Genomic DNA, 6,817 nt, shown 5'->3' with positions numbered 1-6,817 from the left:
TGTCACATGCTGTTGTGCAAATGGAATAGACAACAAGTGGAAATTATAGGCAATTAGCAAGACACCCCCAATAAAGGAGTGGTTCTGCAGGTGGTGACCACAGACCACTTCTCAGTTCCTATGCTTCCTGGCTGATGTTTTGGTCACTTTTGAATGCTGGTGGTGCTTTCACTCTAGTGGTAGCATGAGACGGAGCCTACAACCCACACAAGTGGCTCAGGTAGTGCAGCTCATCCAGGATGGAAAATCAATGCGAGCTGTGGCAAGAAGGTTTGCTGTGTCTGTCAGCATAGTGTCCAGAGCATGGAGGCGCTACCAGGAGACAGGCCAGTACATCAGGAGATGTGGAGTAGGCCGTAGGAGGGCAACAACCCAGCAGCAGGACCGCTACCTCCGCCTTTGTGCAAGGAGGAGCACTGCCAGAGCCCTGCAAAATGACCTCCAGCAGGCCACAAAAGTGCATGTGTCTGCTCAAACAGTCAGAAACAGACTCCATGAGGGTAGTATGAGGGCCCGACGTCCACAGGTGGGGGTTGTGCTTACAGCCCAACACCGTGCAGGACGTTTGGCATTTGCCAGAGAACACCAAGATTGGCAAATTCGCCACTGGCGCCCTGTGCTCTTCACAGATGAAAGCAGGTTCACACTGAGCACATGTGACAGACGTGACAGAGTCTGGAGACGCCGTGGAGAACGTTCTGCTGCCTGCAACATCCTCCAGCATGACCGGTTTGGCGGTGGGTGAGTCATGGTGTAGGGTGCTATTTCTTTGGGGGGCCGCACAGCCCTCCATGTGATCGCCAGAGGTAGCCTGACTGCCATTAGGTACTGAGATGAGATCCTCAGAACCCTTGTGAGACCATATGCTGGTGCAGTTGGCCCTGGGTTCCTCCTAATGCAAGACAATGCTAGACCTCATGTGGCTGGAGTGTGTCAGCAGTTCCTGCAAGAGGAAGGCATTGATGCTATGGACTGGCCCGCCCGTTCCCCAGACCTGAATCCAATTGGGCACATCTGGGACATCATGTCTCGCTCCATCCACCAACGTCACGTTGCACCACAGACTGTCCAGGAGTTGACGGATGCTTTAGTCCAGGTCTGGGAGGAGATCCCTCAGGAGACCATCATCCACCTCATCAGGAGCAGGCCCAGGCGTTGTAGGGAGGTCATACAGGCATGTGGAGGCCACACACACTACTGAGCCTCATTTTGACTTGTTTTAAGGACATTACATCAAGGTTGTATCAGCCTGTAGTGTGGTTTTCCACTTTAATTTTGAGTGTGACTCCAAAGCCAGACCTCCATGGGTTGATAAATTTGATTTCCATTGATAATTTTTGTGTGATTTTGTTGTCAGCACATTCAACTATGTAAAGAAAGAAGTATTTAATAAGAATATTTCATTCATTCAGATCTAGGATGTGTTATTTTAGTGTTCCCTATATTTTTTTGAGCAGTGTACATACAGTCGGGCAAAAAAGTATTTAGTCAGCCACCAATTGTGCACCAAAAGTTCTCCCACTTAAAAAAAGATGAGAGATGCCTGTAATTTTCATCATAGGTACACTTCAACCATGACAGACAAAATGAGAAAAAAAATCCAGAATATCATGGGCCAAAATACCAGCAACAGCGTGTGAAAACCTTGTGAAGACTTGTGACCAAAGGGTATATAACAAAGTATTGAGATAAACTTTTGTTAATGACCAAATACTTATTTCCCACCATAATTTGCAAATAAATTCATTAAAATCCTACAATGTGATTTTCTGGATTTTTATTTCTCATTTTGTCTGTCATAGTTGAAGTGTACCTATGATGAATATTACAGGCCTCTCTCATCTGTTTAAGTGGGAGAACTTGCACAATTGGTGGCTGACTAAATACTTTGCCCCACTGTGTGTATATATATATATATATATATATATATGTTTGTTCTTTTGATGTGTAGAGGGGCATTCAAGTTACTCCTGAAGTGTTTGGTTGTCCATATTTGCAGAATTTGGAATCAGGATCACCACTGGTTAAGACACAGCTGTTTGATGGTTTTAACAAAAAAATCTCTCAAACTTTTCTATCAATATAAGAATGTGACCGTATGTCTCAGTTTGGAAACCTTTTAAGCCCAAACACATAGAAAACTACCTCTAGCTCTGGATCAGAATGTTTATTTATCCATTTCTTTACTTCTACATCTACAAATTGGAGTATGATGTAGTATTCTAAACCGATCGCTGTTACATTGAACTGGTTGAATATTAACAGCAGTCATCCAATATGCTGTGATATAAATAAGGCCATGCTCATGAAAACAAATTGTCCACCCTCATCTTAAACGGCACCGATCACCACTGGTTAAGACACAGCTGTTTGATGAGATTAACAAAAATGTGTAATTGGTATTCAAGCATCTCCCCAATCATACTGTCTAGGCACTGCATGAAATAGTCTCATCTGTCATTCCAGGTCCAGTTCTTGGGAAAAATCCACAGCTCAAACTGCTTGGCTGGACTCCAAATTGTTATGCTACAACAGCTTCCTTGAGTCATCTCTCAAAACCCACCTCTCAAACCCACCCAGGATGGTTACATTTTTCCCTTTTGTGATTAAATGTTCACTTTCCTTTGCTACTGATGAAAATTCATCCAGTTCTTTCACCTCTGACCTCTCAAAACCCATCCAGTCCATTCACCTCTGACCTCTCAAAACCCATCCAGTCCTTTCATCTCTCAAACCCCATCCAGTCCTTTCACCTCTCAAAACCCATCCAGTTCTTTCACCTCTGACCTCTCAAAACCCATCCAGTTCTTTCACCTCTGACCTCTCAAAACCCATCCAGTCCTTTCACCTCTCAAAACCCATCCAGTTCTTTCACCTCTGACCTCTCAAAACCCATCCAGTCCTTTCACCTCTCAAAACCCATCCAGTCCTTTCACCTCTCAAAACCCATCCAGTCCATTCACCTCTGACCTCTCAAAACCCATCCAGTCCTTTCATCTCTCAAAACCCATCCAGTATTTTCATCTCTCAAAACCCATCCAGTCCTTTCATCTCTCAAAACCCATCCAGTCCATTCACCTCTGACCTCTCAAAACCCATCCAGTCATTTCATCTCTCAAAACCCATCCAGTATTTTCATCTCTCAAAACCCATCCAGTCCTTTCATCTCTCAAAACCCACCCAGTCCTTTCACCTCTGACCTCTCAAACCCCATCCAGTCCTTTCACCTCTCAAAACCCATCCAGTCCATTCATCTCTGATCTCTCAAAACGCATCCAGTCCTTTCATCTCTGATCTCTCAAAACCCACCCAGTCCTTTCACCTCTGACTTCACAAAACCCATCTGGTCCTTTCATCTCTCAAAACCCATCCAGTCCTTTCATCTCTGATCTCTCAAAACGCATCCAGTCCTTTCATCTCTGATCTCTCAAAACCCATCCAGTCCTTTCACCTCTGACCTCTCAAAACCCATCCAGTCCTTTCACCTCTGACTTCACAAAACCCATCTGGTCCTTTCATCTCTGACCTCTCAAAACCCACCCAGTCCTTTCACCTCTGACCCCTCAAAACCCATCCAGTCCTTTCACCTCTGACCCCTCAAAACCCATCCAGTCCTTTCACCTCTGACCCCTCAAAACCCATCCAGTCCTTTCACCTCTGACCCCTCAAAACCCATCCTGTCCTTTCACCTCTGACCTCTCAGAACCCATCCAGTCCTTTCACCTCTGACCTCTCAAAACCCATCCAGTCCTTTCATCTCTCAAAACCCATCCAGTCCTTTCACCCCTGAACTCTCAAAACCCATCCAGTCTTTTCATCTCTGACCTCTCAAAAACCCATCCAGTCTTTTCATCTCTGGTCTCTCAAAAGCCTATCCAGTCCTTTCATCTTTCAAACCCCATCCAGTCCTTTCACCTCTCAAAACCCATCCAGTCCTTTCATCTCTGATCTCTCAAAACCCATCCAGTCCTTTCATCTCTCAAACCCCATCCAGTCTTTTCACCTCTCAAAACGCATCCAGTCCTTTCATCTCTGGTCTCTCAAAAGCCTATCCAGTCCTTTCATCTCTCAAACCCCATCCAGTCCTTTCACCTCTCAAAACCCATCCAGTCCTTTCATCTCTGATCTCTCAAACCCCATCCAGTCCTTTCATCTCTCAAAACCCATCCAGTCCTTTCATCTCTGAAACACAAAGAGAAACGTGAACACCCATAGTTCCTCAAATACACAAACAGACACACACACCCCTCTGTGACCTGTCTGTGGGAAGGCAGTCTGGAGTGGGGGTATGTCAGGCCAGCACTACACATTGGAGGATGCCCAGATATGGACATAAACTATGGGAAGGAAGCTTTGCCAAGAGTCAGACAGAGTATGGGAGCCTGTGTGTGTGCGTGTGTGTGTGTGTTCGGTAGAGAGATATGTGTTCACCGGCGACGATGACACGGTCTACAGGGAGGAGGTCAGTGACCTGCCAGGACAACAACCTCTCCTTCAATGTCAGTAAGACCAGGGAGCTGATCGGGGACTCCAGGAAACGGCACCATCCGTGGCTGCAGTGGAGCAGGTCTATAGCTTCAAGTTCCTGTGTCCAAATCACTAAGGACTTAAAATGGTCCACACACATACAAACAGTTGCATGGGCATGGGCCCTCAAATCTTCAGAAAGTTCTACATCTGCACCATTGAGAGCACTGGTTGCATCACTGCCTGGTATGGCAACTTCTCGGCCTTCGATCGCATGGCGCTACAGAGGGTAGGGCGTACGGCCCAGTACATCACTGGGACTGAGCTCACAGCCATCCAGGATCTCTACAGCAGGCGGTGTCAGAGGAAGGCCCTAAAAAATTAGAAAGACTCCAGCCAACCAAGTTACAGACTGCTATCTCTGCTACTGCACAGCAAGCGGTACCAGAGCAACAAGGCTGCCTATGTCACGTCTGCTCCTGCTCCTCCCCTCCGGCGTAAGACATGGCCAGAGTATTAACCACCGGTCCTGGGACACATCATTACGGACACACGTGTTCTTGGTTTTGTTGTTTTATTAAACCATTGCATCTGCTTCCGACTCACCGCCCAATCATTACACCTTAACAGCTTCTACCCCCAAGACATAAGACAGTACATTCTATTTTAATGAATGAACACTGAACAACAACAACAAAAAATCAACGAACGAAACGTGACGCTATACAAATAGTGCTGACATGCAACTAAACATAGACAAGAACCCACACCAGAAAGTTGGAAAAAGCGCTGCCTAAATATGATCCCCAATCAGAGACAACGATAAACAGCTGTCTCTAATTGGGAACCATATCGGGCCAACATAGACATACAAAAACCCCTAGATATACAAAAACCCTAGACATACAAAAACTAGAGTACCCACCCTAGTCACACCCTGACCCAACCAAAATATATAGAAAAACAGAGATATCTAAGGTCAGGGCGTGACACACATACTACACTGACACTCCAACACACACACACACATGGACACATTCCTTCATACTCTTCACATACACTGTTGCTCCTTTTATTATCTATCATAGTCACTTTACCCCTACCTACATGTACATATTACCTGAACTAACCCGTAACCCTGCACATTGACTCAGTACCAGTACCCATTGTACATAGCCTCGTTATTGTTATTTTATTGTGTTACTATTTTTCCTTTAGTTTATTTAGCACATTTTTCTTACTTACTTTTTAAAAACTCTGCACTGTTGGTTAATTAAGGGCTCGTAAGTACGCATTTCACTGTAAGATCTACACCTGTATTCGGTAAATGTGAGAAATGAAATGTGATTTTGATTTGAACACGTTGAATTGACGTCTGTGCCCAGTAGGCAACATTTCCTTTGATTTGCTGAATATTTTCTGATAGTGGAAGTAACTGCACTTGTAAGTATCATGGTAAAGTTTCTCCTTGCAGTATACAGGTCATGGTACATGGCGCTGTCTAACTTTCCGTTTCTCTGTGTGTTCAGATTAATTTTTGAGTGATATGGAAGATTAGTGTGGACCAGCCACTGACAGTGAGCTGTTCAACAACCCATCATCCCAAACAGACTGGACCAGTCACCAACAGAGGGAGCTGTTCAACAACCCATCATCAAACTGACTGGACCAGCCACCAACAGAGGGAGCTGTTCTACAACCCATCATCCCATACAGACTGGACCAGCCACCAACAGAGGGAGCTGTTCAACAACCCATCATCCCATACAGACTGGACCAGCCACCAACAGAGGGAGCTGTTCAACAACCCATCATCAAACTGACTGGACCAGTCACCAACAGAGGAAGCTGTTCAACAACCCATCATCAAACTGACTGGACCAGCCACCAACAGAGGAAGCTGTTCAACAACCCATCATCAAACTGACTGGACCAGTCACCAACAGAGGAAGCTGTTCAACAACCCATCATCAAACTGACTGGACCAGTCACCAACAGAGGGAGCTGTTCAACAACCCATCATCAAACTGACTGGACCAGCCACCAACAGAGGAAGCTGTTCAACAACCCATCATCAAACTGACTGGACCAGTCACCAACAGATGGAGCTGTTCTACAACCCATCATCCCATACAGACTGGACCAGCCACCAACAGAGGGAGCTGTTCAACAACCCATCATCAAACTGACTGGACCAGTCACCAACAGAGGGAGCTGTTCAACAACCCATCATCAAACTGACTGGACCAGCCACCAACAGAGGGAGCTGTTCTAAAACCCATCATCAAACTGACTGGACCAGTCACCAACAGAGGGAGCTGTTCAACAACCCATCATCAAACTGACTGGA

Source organism: Oncorhynchus nerka, linkage group LG5 (genome assembly GCF_034236695.1).
Source record: "Oncorhynchus nerka isolate Pitt River linkage group LG5, Oner_Uvic_2.0, whole genome shotgun sequence".
Lineage (NCBI taxonomy): Eukaryota > Metazoa > Chordata > Actinopteri > Salmoniformes > Salmonidae > Oncorhynchus > Oncorhynchus nerka.
This window is presented reverse-complemented; position numbering follows the sequence as displayed.